Here is a 13415-nt window from a genome sequence, read left to right as displayed (position 1 = left end):
GACGTGCACCAGATTCTCTGTTCTGGTAGGTTTGTTTTCTATGAACCCAGCAAAGCAGAGAGAGTGTGCATTGTTACTGAATTCCAGAAACCGCACAAGATGTTTAAAAACCCAACGCCCCTCTCCAGTGCGACCAAACTCCAGGAGTCTCACCCCTTTACTGCTGTACCTCTGGAAGCCCTCAGTGCTGCAAAGTTCCAAGCCCTACACTGCATTGTCGCTGGGTATGGGGTGGGTGGGCGGGAAGTAATTGTGGGGCAATGGATGCTTCCTTAGTGCTACTTACACAGCAACATCCTTCACCCACATCATGCTAAGCTCTAGAGTGTCCTCTGTGTTGCAAAACTTCAGCACCTCCACCATAATCTGCCCATTCCTCAGTTATGCCAAATTCCTGAACCAGTCTTCTAGTGCTGCCAAAGTGCACCCCCACCCCCCTACATTGTTGCTAAACCACATACCCTTCCTATGCCCAGTACCTACCTCCAACTTGGCACCATCTTGTTGTGTATACATTTTAAGTTATGGGAAAGGTGGCATAGTGGTTATGTTACTGGACTAATGATCCAGAGACATGAGTTCTAGATCTCACCACAGCAGCTGGGGAATTTGAATTCCACTAATTAAATTAATCTGGACTATAAAGCTAGTATCAGTAAGGGTGACCATGAAACTACCAGATTGACATAAAAACCCATCGGGTTCACTAATGTCCTTTAGGGAAGGAAATCTGCCATCCTTACTTGGTGTGGCCTATATGTGACTCCAGACCAACAGCAATGTGGTTGACTCCTAACTGCCCTCTGAAATGGCCTAGCAAGCCACTCAGTTGTAACAAGCCGCTACAAAGAAGTATACAGCAGTTCAAGAAGGCGGCTCACCACCACCTTCTCAAGGGCAATTAGGAGCGGGCAATAAATGCTGGCCTTGCCAGCGATGTCCACATCCTGTGAACGAATAAAAACATTTTTTTTTAATCCTGAGATAAAAATTGATTACCTAGATAAAGGACATGGTGTGGAGATGCCGGTGTTGGACTGGGGTGGACAAATGTAAGAAGTCACACAACACCAGGTTATAGTCCAACAGTTTTATTTGAAATCACAAGCTTTTGGAGCGCTGCTCCTTCGTCAGGTGACGTGGAGAGATGCATAAAGACACAGCTTAAATAGTCATAGAATAATTCCAGATGATTACAGGTAATCTTTCTAACTGCCATTTATCACACCACGGCAGAGAGATAATCACAGCAATCAAAGGTGTGAATGGTGTCCAAACAGGTTAGTCAGGAAAACATTACATCAAAGAACAATGAGGTGGGGTCACAAGAGGTCAAATGATGCAGATGCTGGGGTCTGTATGAAAAGTTGATGATACTAGATAAAGGAAGCAGCATATCCTGAGACTTACCCAGAGCAATGCCACAGGACATCCATTGCTATATGTTATTGATACTTAGTAATGACTGGCAGTGAGTTTAAGGGCTGGATTTTGTCAATGGGGACGTGATGGAGGCAGGACTCACACTTTTTTGGTTGTAGTCCCGCCTCCATTGATTTGTGGCCAACCCACGCGATTTTCCCTTGATTGACCTTGTTGAGCCCGCTGGGCGGGCTCAGCAGGCCAATTAAGGGACACCCGGTTACAGGTGACGTCAGGGATTGACATTTCATTTGTCAAGAACTTTTGACAGATGAAATATCAGCGTTTGACAGCTCTGTGAAGCTGTCAAACACTGACAATCTGTCTTCTAACTTGAGTCCTTCTCCACAGACTCAGTTAGAAATCTCTCCAGAACAGAAAGCAGAATGCTGCAACTTTTGACAGCTCGCGGCCATTCTGCTTTCTGTGCCGGTGAGCTGAGGGACTCCCGAGACCTGAAGGAAGGAAGCCTGCATCAGTAAGTAAAGGTAAGTAAAACTTATTTAAACACTTTACACACACCAAACACACTTACCTCTGCACTCATGCACCCATCACTCACCTGAACACCGGAAATCTCGAACCCTCCAAGCCCTTCAGCCCGATGGTCCGCCTTGCTAACTTGGCGTGGTTTGGAGCCGTCGGGCAGTCCACACTTTAGGGCTAAAAATAGGGGATTAGGCCAAAAACTGCCTGTTAACTACCTGTTAACAGGCAGTTAATTGGCACTAATCCCCTTCCCGCCTCAGGGAGGCAGCTCCCAGCACAGGTTGAGTACCTGCCTCCTGGGAAACGGGCATGGAGGCAGGTTGGGGGCGGGATGGGTTTGTACCCCCCGATTCTGCAATTTTCCCCCCACTCCCGCCTCCAAACCCGCCTCCACGGGGCTTGGAAATTCGAACCCTAAGTCTTCAGTTCCAATTCAGTGTTTCACTGAAATTTTTAGCCAAAGCAAGTTTGGTTGTCACAGTTTATTACATCATCTGATTCATTTAATTGAATTACCCTGCATCTTACTGCCAGCCATCTGTTATCCCATAATAATTATTGCCTCAGCAACATCAAAAGACTAACAAACACTATTTTGCTCGTAATACTAAAATCAAACAACCACAATCCTTCATACTGTCACCACACAATCTGCTTCTAATTTGCTTTCATTTGAATCAAACACTATGGGGCCTAAATTCCATGGCGCTCCAAATCATTCGCAATTCCTGCACTGATGCCGTGCCAGAATGGACAGGCCCAAAGACGGAAGTAGGTTCGTCCTCGGACTTCATCAGAATAAATCAGGCGAGCCGCGGGTGCCAATAAGGTGCCCCAATGCAGCTCACCTGCCAAGGCCTGATGAATTTAGGCCCTCACAGGGGCCCAGGACCAATACCAGCATTCATATAGAGCCTTAGCACATTGTCAAAATACAGGCATCCCGCCCCAACCGCGGTTTTGCCATACGCGGATTTCAAGCATACATGGTTTCCTCTCTGCGACAACTTTTGCCAACCGCGGCAGTGAATTTTGCGTATACACAGTTTTTAATTTAAGATTAAGGTAAATAACATGATTTTATTGCTTTTATATTCTTTTTTATTGTGTTATTTGAACATTTATACTGTATTTGCCAACCGAGGTTTTACTAACCACGGGGGTTTTCAGGGACGTATCCCCTGTGGTTGGGGAGGGATTACTGTGTTTTGAAGTGCTTCATAACAACAGATAGAGGGAACGGTAGCATAGTGGCTATGTTACTGGACTAGTAATCCAGATGCCTGGACTAATGATCCAGAGACATGAGTTTAAATCCCGCCCTGGGAGCTGGGGAATTTAAATTCACTTAATAAATAAATCTGAAATAAAAAGCTAGCATCAGTAATGATGGCCATGTAACTACTGGATTCTTGTAAAAATCCCACGTGGTTCACTAAAGTCCTTTAGGGAAGGAAATCTATGGTCCTTACCTGGTCTGGTTTATATGTGATGCCAGACCCACAGCAACGTGGTTGACTCTGAGCAGCATTCAGTTAAGGGCAATTAGGGATGGCAATGAAAATGCTGGCCTTGCCAGTAACACCCACATCCCATGAATGATTAATAAAACAAAATTATATTTGAAGTACAGCCTAGGCAATCTAGGCAATCATTCTGTTACAGGAACATTCCATAAATAGCTATGACTAGTTAATCTGTTTCCAGGAGTATTGGTCGAGGGAAGAATATTGGCCATAACAACATAAGAACATAAGAAAGGTCATTTAGTAGCAGTAGGACATTTGGCCCTTCGAGCCTGCTCCGCCATTCAATAAGATCATGGCTGATCTTCTACCTCATCTCCATTTACCTGAACTATCCCCATATCCCTTGATTCCCTTAATATTCAAAAATCTATCGATCTCTGTCTTGAGTATACCAATGACTGAGTCTCCACAGCCCTCTGGGGTAGAGAATTCCAAAGATTCACCATCCTCTGAGTGAAGGAATTTCTCCTCATCTCAGTCCTAAATGGCCGATCCCTTATTCTGAGACTGTGACCCCTGGTTCTAGACTCCCCAGCCAGGGGAAACATCCTATCCCTGCATCTACCCTGTCAAGCCCTGTAAGAATTTTGTATGTTTCAATGAGATCACCTCTCATTCTTCTAAACTCCAGAGAATATAGGCCTAGTCTACTCAATCTCTCCTCATAGGACAATCCCCCCATCTTAGGAACCTGTCTGATGAACCTTCATTGCACTCCCTCTATGGCAAGTATATCCTTCCTTAGGTAAGGAGACCAAAACTGTACACAATACTCCAGGCGTCGTCTCACCAGGGCCCTATAAAATTGCAGTAAGACGTCTTTACTCTTATACTCAAATCCTCTTGTAATAAAGGTCATCATACCATTTGCTTTCCTAATTGCTTGCTGTACCTGCATGTTAACTTTCAGTGATTCGTGTACAAGGATACCCAGGTCCCTCTGAACACCAACATTTCCCAATCTCTCATCATTTAAAAAATACTCTGCTTTTCTATTTTTCTATTTTTCCTACCAAAGTGGATAACTTCACATTTCTCCACATTATATTCCACTTGATATGTTCTTGCCCACTCACTTAGCCTGTCTATATCCCCTTGAAGCTTCCTTGCATCCTCCTCACAGCTTACATTCCCACCCAGCTTTGTATCATCGGTAAACTTGGATATATTTCATTTGGTCCCCTCACCCAAATAATTGATGTAGATTGTGAATAGCTGAGGCCCAAGCACTGATCCTTGCGGTACCTCACTAGTTACAGCCTGCCAACCCGAAAATGACCCATTTATTCTTACTCACTGTTTTTGTCTGTTAATCAATCCTCAATCCATGCTAGTATAATACCCCCAATCCCATGAGCCCTAATTTTGTTTAATAACCTCTTGTGTGGCACCTTATCGAATGCCTTCTGAAAATCCAAATACACCACATCCACTGGTTCCCCCCTTATCTATTCTGCTAGTCACAACCTCAAAAAACAGATTTATCAAACACAATTTCCCTTTCATAAATCTGTGTTGATCTGCCCAATCTTATTATTATTTTCTAAGTGTCCTGTTACCACATCCTTAATAATAGATTCTAGCATTTTCCCTATTACTGATGTCAGGCTAACTGGTCTGTAGTTCCCCGCTTTCTCCCTCCTTCCTTTCTTAAATGGTGGGGTTACATTTGCCACCTTCCAATCTGCTGGAACCGTTCTAGAATCTATGGAATTTTGGAAAATGACAACCAATGCATCCGCTACCTCTTTCGCCAACTCTTTCAAAACCCTCAAAAACCAAGACACTGGGAGAACTTTCTACTCTTCATTGAGCAGTGTCACCTTTGACATTCACTTATTGAGGCAGATGGGTTCGTAATTTACAATAAGCCAAACAAGAAGTTACATTTCTGTATTGCTCGTCATGTACAGAGAGTCATATCAGTGCAATTTAGAGGGTTGTAGGCAAATGTAGGCAAGTGTAGGTCCTGCTTAACAATGCAGGATACTCTCATTACTGCATTGGAGTGTCAGCCTAGATAACAGAGCAGGAACTGCACAATGAAATGCTGTTCACCTTTCAGTATCAAGGCTGTTTGTTTACCTTCAAGTGGTGGGTTATTTTCTGACCAAAAAGTAAGAGTCCTTTCAGATGGTGCCTACACCCTTTGACGTATCCAGTAAGGTGGGTGTTTGCTGGTACCTTCATTCACACTTTCTATTTAAATCAGCTGTTATATACCTGGGGCTCAGAAATCACTCCTCTGTTTCTTGACTGACTTTTATGGTGTGTAGGTATCCCAGCAACGCATTTATGCATATAGAAAAGGCTAAAAGGTTTCCCTAATGATTCAGTAAGTTCATCTAGTAAGTAACCTTGAAAATCCCTGAAAAAGGGGGCAGAGACTTAGGGCTGGATTTTGCCATTGGGGTCGGGCTGGGGCATGTCAGATGGTTTTCGTGTCAGGACCCCGACTCCAATGTGAAGTGGGAAAAAAGTGCGATTTTCCCCTAATTGGGCACTTGATTCCCAGCATGTGGGAACCTCTGGCCCAATTAGTCTTTCCATCCTGAAAGTCGCCTTCGATGACATCATCAGTGCTGCTGGATTTAAGGCTTACAAGCAGCCTTGCTTCTTCTGGAGACTAGAAACGCTTTGGACATTGTATGAAGGACTTCATTTACTGACCAGGTCCACCAGCAAGCAAAAGTGTGCATCTCACTTTGATGAGCCCTCCCTCCAAGCTCTGGTGCAGGGAGCAAGATCTAATAAGGAGGTGCTCATCCCTTCCTCAGAAAGAAAAAAGCCACCCCAGCAGACTAAAGCTGTGTGGCTGCATGTAGCTCAGGAGGTCAACTCCCTCTCTATGTGCCGCAGAACCTGGCTGCCGTGCAGGAAGAAGTTTCATGAACTTCTCCACACAGGAAAAGTGAGTATGACTTTCCCATCACCCTCAATCTGATCCCCATCACCTCTCCTCACCAGCACTCTGCTTTGCCAACCTCTTCCTCCACATCCCACTTCACACTTGCATCCCTGCACCATTACCCATTCGCTCTCTCTCTATGGTCACATTCACTTAACTATTCGACCATGCAGCCCTCACACGCTCTATCACTGTGATGCAATGACAACTTACAGCACACAGGGAGGGCCCTTTTTCTCCTTCTAAGCATCTATGCTATGGAATCTCACTCCTTCATTCTCACGCAAACTCCACTTGTGTCCCTCATTGCAGGAAAAGAGAGCCCACAATAAGAGGGAAAGAGCGAGGACATAGAAACATAGAAACATAGAAGATAGGAGCAGGAGTAGGCCATTCGGCCCCTCGAGCCTGCTCCGCCATTCATTGAGATCATGGCTGATCATCCAAATTCAGTACCCTGTCCCTGTCTTCTCTCCATATCCCTTGATCCACCCTCAGTAGCCCAGCTCACCACCTCGGAGGGGGAGGCCCTGGAAATTGTCGGGATCGAGGAGGATTCCCAAGTTGGGGACGTACAGGCAGGCACATCACAGCAAGCTGGTGACAGAATAGTTTGGCATCTCTCTCGTTGACATTGCATGAGTCACTGATAATGAATCTGATGCTCTAACAGATTGACTTATGATCATCTGCACTATTCAATGTGCATGTATCCTTGACCTCACATCTCTAACTCTTTCCTTTACTCCCCCACAGGACCATCGACAGCCCCAATCCCCACTGTCCAGGAGGAAGAGCCTGAGCTTCCAGACTCCTCAGAGGAAGCTGCAACATCTGAGGGCGCTGCATCAGCAGAATTAAGCGCACACATTACCAGCGCAGACACTCACACCTCGGTGGGACCTTCGGGACATAGAGTAGAGTTGTCACCTGGTGTATCACAGCTCACAAGTGAACATCAGCAGATGGCGGAGACAAGGACTGTAGTGGAGAGTCCTCGTCGGAGGGCGCAGGACGCTCCCAGCTCGGCTCCGCTGCATGTTGACCCTGTGCTTTCGGGTCCATGCAGAAGGAGAGCGGTGCTGGAACTCCAGGAACAGGTGCAGGAGTCTCTGGCAGGTTTTGTCTCTAGGGTCATTGCAAATATGGAGTGAATGGAGGAGTCCATCGCTAACATGAGCAGAGCCTTTGTGGAGGCATTGGCGCATGAATGCATCACCACGGAAAGGATGGCAACCTCCATGGAAAGGATGGCTACCATAGAGGAGAGGATGCCTATGGTAGAGGAGAGGATGGCTATGTCCATGGAGGAGCTTAGTCACCAGGGTATTGAAAACATGGTAATTGTTCAGAATAGACTGACATCTCTTGAGGAGCGATGGCCAGCTATTGAGCAAACAAACCAGACCTTCATGCAAGTCCTCTGGAGTAGGACTTCCAGTGCAGAAACGGGTCCACATGGACCCCCTGCAGTGCAGCAAGGTGCTGTCCAGCCACTTGCTAGCTCTGAAGTGGGGTTGACCCATGAGAGGGATGTTGATGGCATACAACAAGGAAGTGGGGGCTCCTCTCCAAGCGCTCACATGACCATGCCACTGCAGAGCCCTCGGTCAGAGCCCCACCAGAGTCTCCACCCAACTGAGATCGGCATCTCAACCCCTGCACAGCTGCAGGAGCAGCAGACTGTTGCCAAGCCCTCACAGGCTCACAGCCCCAGAGGACGCCCGCCAAGGTGTCGAGGCAGGAGCAGCAACAAAGTGAGCAGGGGGCCTCCACATCTGCTGAAGCCACAGGGGAAGCATCAAGTAGGAGCATGCGTAAGAGGAAGAGAATGCACAAGTAGTCACAAGGGTAGTCACTTGGGTGTAATGTGTTTATTTTTAAAATGCCATCAGTTGTTTATTGTCATAAAAAATTCTGATGGCAAGCTGTTGCAGTTGTGGCGTGTGTCATTTCGCAAATGGGACTTCCACATTGAGGGCTTAGAGCGACTTGCAACTGTCAGTATGGTGGTCAGAGTGATAGGAATCCGCAGGTTCTTGGCCATTGTCGATGATCTGATAAGAAGGTGCGAGGCCAACGTGTTTGATTGTGCAGGCTAAGCAAATCTGGCCAAGGTGAGTGCGTCCCTTGAATCCTGGGCAACAATGTGGTCGCGCGCTGGCGCCTTCTGGCCTGTGCAGCTTCAGGTGGGTGAGCAGCAGTTTGGCGCTCCTGTTGTTGCTGCTGCTGCTGGTGGTGGTGCTATTGTTCATGGTTCTGCTGCTGCCATGGCTGGACTTCGTCCGAATCCGATGTCCAGGAGTAAAGAAATTAAATGGTTCCCATGCCTCTGGTATATGCCTCAGTTGAGGAAGCGTTCAGTCAAGGTGACGAGAGGGGTTTCCCAGGAGGTCTCACTGGAGATGGGTGTCAGGCTCCAAACTTCCACAACAATGGATATGCCTGCTAAAAGTTCCCCCAGACCTGAGACAACAAAGTTCTCCCACCTGTGATGTGCCTCAATAAATCCGAGACTCGATGTTAGCGAAACAAAACAAGGCTTTTAGTGACTTAGAAGGTAACACACAGAGGAGAATGTATCTTCCATCCAGAGGTCTGCCGTACTGGATGTGCTGCAGGCTGGGCCAGCTTACATAGGAGCCAGGTATGGGCGGAGCCCTACACACAGTACAATACAATGGAAATGAAACTGAAACCAACCACAGTCACAGGCAGAGAAATACTGATGAGTGATGAATGGAATATTTCATCACATTCACCCCTTCTATAGATTTAGTCTGTTCGGGGGTTTGATAGTCCTCTGCGACCGACGTGGCTGTTGTGGTGCCGCGGGTGTCAGCTGGGTGTCCCCGGTGGCCTCCTGGGTCTCTGCCGGGGGTGCCGCCAGGGTTGTTGAAGAGGTAGTTGGTGGGGGTACCATTGGTCGATGTTCTTCCGGGGGTGATGAAAGAGTAGTGGGTGGGTAAGAGTTGCTGTGGTCGTTGTTGCTGCTGTTGTCGTGGTTGTTGTCGTTACCGGCTGGGGCGACGTCTTTTATGGACACGGTGTCCTACCTTCCGTCGGCGTGCCGGACATACGCGTATTGGGGGTTGGCGTGGAGTAGGTGCACTGACTCCACGATGGGGTCCATCTTGTGGCCCCTCACATGCCTTCGCACGAATACCGGACCTGGGGTGGAGAGCCATGACGGCATGGATACGCCTGAGGTGGATTTCCGGGGAAAGACAAACATTCGCTCGTGAGGCGTGGCATTAGTGGCAGTACACAATAGCGACCGTATCGAATGGAGCACATCTGGGAGGACTTCCTGCCAGCAGGAGATAGGGAGGCCTTTGGTCCTTAGAGCTAGAGTGACTGCTTTCCATACTGTCCCGTTCTCTCGCTCCACTTGACCGTTACCCCGGGGGTTGTAGCTGGTGGTACGGCTCGTGGCGATCCCCCTGGACAGCATGTACTGGCGTAGCTCTTCACTCATGAAGGACGCCCCCCTATCCGTATGGATGTAGCTCGGCATACCGAACAGGCAGAACAGGCTGTTGAGGCATTTAATGACCGTGGCGCTGGTCATGTCTGGGCAGGGGAAGGCGAATGGGAAACGAGAGTATTCATCCACAATGTTCAGGAAGTAATCATTGCGGTCGACGGACGGGAGGGGGCCCTTGAAATCTAAGCTGAGCCGCTCAAAGGGCCGTGTAGCTTTGATTAAGTGGGCTCTATCTGGGCGGTAGAACCGAGGCTTGCACTCAGTGCAAGTGCGACAGTTCCTGCTCAGGGACCGAACTTCCTCAATCGAGTAGGGTAAGTTGCGGGACTTTATGAAGTGGAACAGCCGTGTGACCCCTGGGTGGCAGAGGTCATTGTGAAGGGTCTGTAGCCGATCCCCGGTGGCGCTGGCACACATCCCTCGTGAGAGGGCGTCGGGGGATTCGTTAAGGGCCCCTGGCCGGTAAATGATGTCACAATCGAAGGTGGAGAGCTCGATCCGCCACCTAAGAATCTTATCATTTTTAATCTTCCCCCTCTGTTTATTATTGAACATAAACGCTACCGACCGCTGGTCGGTAAGTAGGGTGAAGCGTTTGCCGGCTAGGTAGTGGCGCCAGTGGCGCACTGCCTCCACGATGGCTTGGGCCTCCTTTTCTACGGAGGAGTGTCTGATCTCGGGCCCTTGGAGGGTCCTCGAGAAGAAAGCTACGGGCCGCCCCGCCTGGTTGAGGGTGGCCGCCAAGGCAAAGTCAGACGCATCACTTTCCACTTGAAAGGGAGTGTTCTCATCCACTGCCTGTAGCGTGGCCCGCTCAATATCCTGCTTAATGCTTTTGAAGGCGGCATGGGCCTCAGCAGAGAGCGGAAAAGAGGATGCTTTCAAGAGGGGGCGGGCTTTGTCGGAGTAGTTGGGGACCCATTGGGAATAATAAGAAAATAACCCCAGGCACCTTTTCAGGGCTTTGGGAGTGTTGGGCAGGGGCAGCTCCCGTAGGGGGCGCAATCGGTCGGGGTCTGGTCCGATTTCCCCATTCTCCACCACGCTGCCTAGTATGTAGAGGCGCGTGGTGTTGTAAACGCACTTGTCCTCGTTGTAGGTGAGGTTGAGTTTTTGTGCAGTTTTCAGGAACCTCTCGAGGTTCGAGTCATGATCCTGCTGGTTGTGGCCGCAGATGGTGACATTGTCGAGGTAGGGGAAGGTTGCCTGCAAGTGGTGGTCATCGACCATGCGGTCCATCTCCCTCTGGAAGACCGAGACCCCATTCGTCACCCCAAAGGGGACTCTGAGGAATTGGTAGAGGCGTCCGTTTGCCTCGAAGGCGGTGTACGGGCGGTCCTCTGGTCTGATAGGGAGCTGGTGGTACGCTGACTTGAGGTCGATGGTGGAGAACACCCGGTATTGGGCGATTTGGTTCACCATTTCTGATATGCGGGGTAGCGGGTAGGCGTCTAGTTGGGTGTACCTATTGATCGTTTGGCTATAGTCGATCACCATCCGTTTCTTCTCGCTACCCCTCACCACCACCACTTGGGCGCGCCACGGGCTATTGCTGCGTTCAATAATGCGCTCTTTCAGGAGCCTGTCTACCTCGGTCGCGATAAACCGCCTGTCCTCCCAGCTGTACCTCCTGCTTTTGGTCGCTATTGGCCGGCAGTTAGGGGTAAGGTTCGCGAATAGCGAAGGCGGCTTTACCTTCAGGGTAGCCAGACCGCACACTGTGAGGGGCGGCTGGGACCCACCGTCATTGAGCGTGATGCTTTGGTGGTAGCACTGGACATCCAGGCCCAAGATCACGCTCGCACATAGATTCTTCATGATTAATACTATAAAATTATCGTATACAGTTCCGTTAACGGACAATTGTACCGTGCAGTAACCCATAATGGTCGATGTCTGGGTTTTATCAGCCATAGAGATGGTACCCCGAGTAGGGACCACCTTTAGGGAGAGTTGTTGTACCAGTTCAGGGTGGATAAAACTCTCCGTGCTTCCACTGTCAATTAAACATTTAACCCTGCACCCGTTTACCTCAATGTCCACCATTGATTTGGATAGCGGGTGCGGCCTGGTCTGGTCCACTGTGACCGATGCCACTGTAGGGCCCTGATCGAGACAAGATGGCGTCCACGCTGTCTGCTCACAAGATGGCGGACCCCACGAGGTCGGGCAAGATGGCGTCCAAGATGGCCGCTCCCACGGCGCACACGCGGCGGTGGCGGGTTTTCGGCGGGGTTCCCTCTGCACACCTTCCCGAAGTGCCCCTTCTTACCGCACTTAAAGCAGGCGGTGCCTTTCACCGGGCACAGGTTTCTGGTGTGCTTCGGCTGCCCGCAGAAGTAGCAGTTGGGTCCCCGACGCGTCACGGCTGTCGTAGGGCTTCTGGGGGGAGAACGGGGGCCCGACGGTGTCGGGCTGCCGGGCGGGGAAGATGCCTTCCAAGATGGCGGTGCCCTTGGTGCACACGTGGCGGCGTGGACGGCGCGGGCTGAAGAGTAGGCGTCCGAGTTTCTCTGGGCCACATCCAGGGATCGTGCTTTGTCCGCAGCCTGTTTCAGGTCCAATCCCGTTTTTTCCAGCAGTCTCTGCCGGATGTAAGTGGAGCTGAGGCCTGTGATAAAGGCATCGCGAATAAGCTCGTCAGTGTACACTGCGGCTTTTACATCTTGGCACTTGCAGTCTTTGCCAAGCGTTTTCAGGGTGCCTAGGAACTCCTCCACCGATTCCCCAGGTCGCTGTGCGCGAGTAGCGAGCAGATGCCTAGCATACACCTCATTCGTAGGCTGCTGGTAATGCGCCTTTAAGATGTCGCAGGCGGCCGGGTACGTGTCGGCGTCTTGGATGAGGGGGTAAACCCGGTGGCTTACCCAATTCCGCAGAATTCCGAGTTTCATACTCGCAGCGTCCGTAGCGTCTTTGACGGCTGCGGAATTGTCCAGGAAGAATTCCATACACATAAACCAGTGTCCGAAGCGTGCCGATGTGTCCAAAGCATGCTGGTCCAAATCCAAACGTTCGGGTTTCAAGAGTTGATCCATTGTGTTGAAAATTAAGTCAATAAAATTGATGTGCCTCAATAAATCCGAGACTCGATGTTAGCGAAACAAAACAAGGCTTTTATTGACTTAGAAGGTAACACACAGAGGAGAATGTATCTTCCATCCAGAGGTCTGCCGTACTGGATGTGCTGCAGGCTGGGCCAGCTTATATAGGAGCCAGGTATGGGCGGAGCCCTACACACAGTACAATACAATGGAAATGAAACTGAAACCAACCACAGTCACAGGCAGAGAAATACTGATGAGTGATGAATGGAATATTTCATCACAACCTGCAAATGATGATTGCTGAAAACTCCTTTTTAATGGTGGAGCTGCAGCTGTTAGTAAGCAGTCCACTTGTGAGGCTGCCAGGATTCACTGGCATGTTCCAGAGGAGACGTGCAGCAGGTAGGAAAAGTGGGAAAATCAGAAAGGCCTCTCAAAATGGGATTATAGAGGTAATTAAGTGGTTGTTAAGGGCCTTAAGGGCCTATCCCACCTCTTAGAGGCGGGATGGAAACGGGGTCAGAAAACACGCA

Source organism: Somniosus microcephalus, chromosome 7 (assembly GCF_052327205.1).
Source record: "Somniosus microcephalus isolate GS21.2 chromosome 7, FLI_Smic_1.0, whole genome shotgun sequence".
Classification (NCBI taxonomy): domain Eukaryota; kingdom Metazoa; phylum Chordata; class Chondrichthyes; order Squaliformes; family Somniosidae; genus Somniosus; species Somniosus microcephalus.
The sequence above is the reverse complement of the archived record's forward strand: the minus strand, read 5'-3'. Positions refer to the sequence as shown.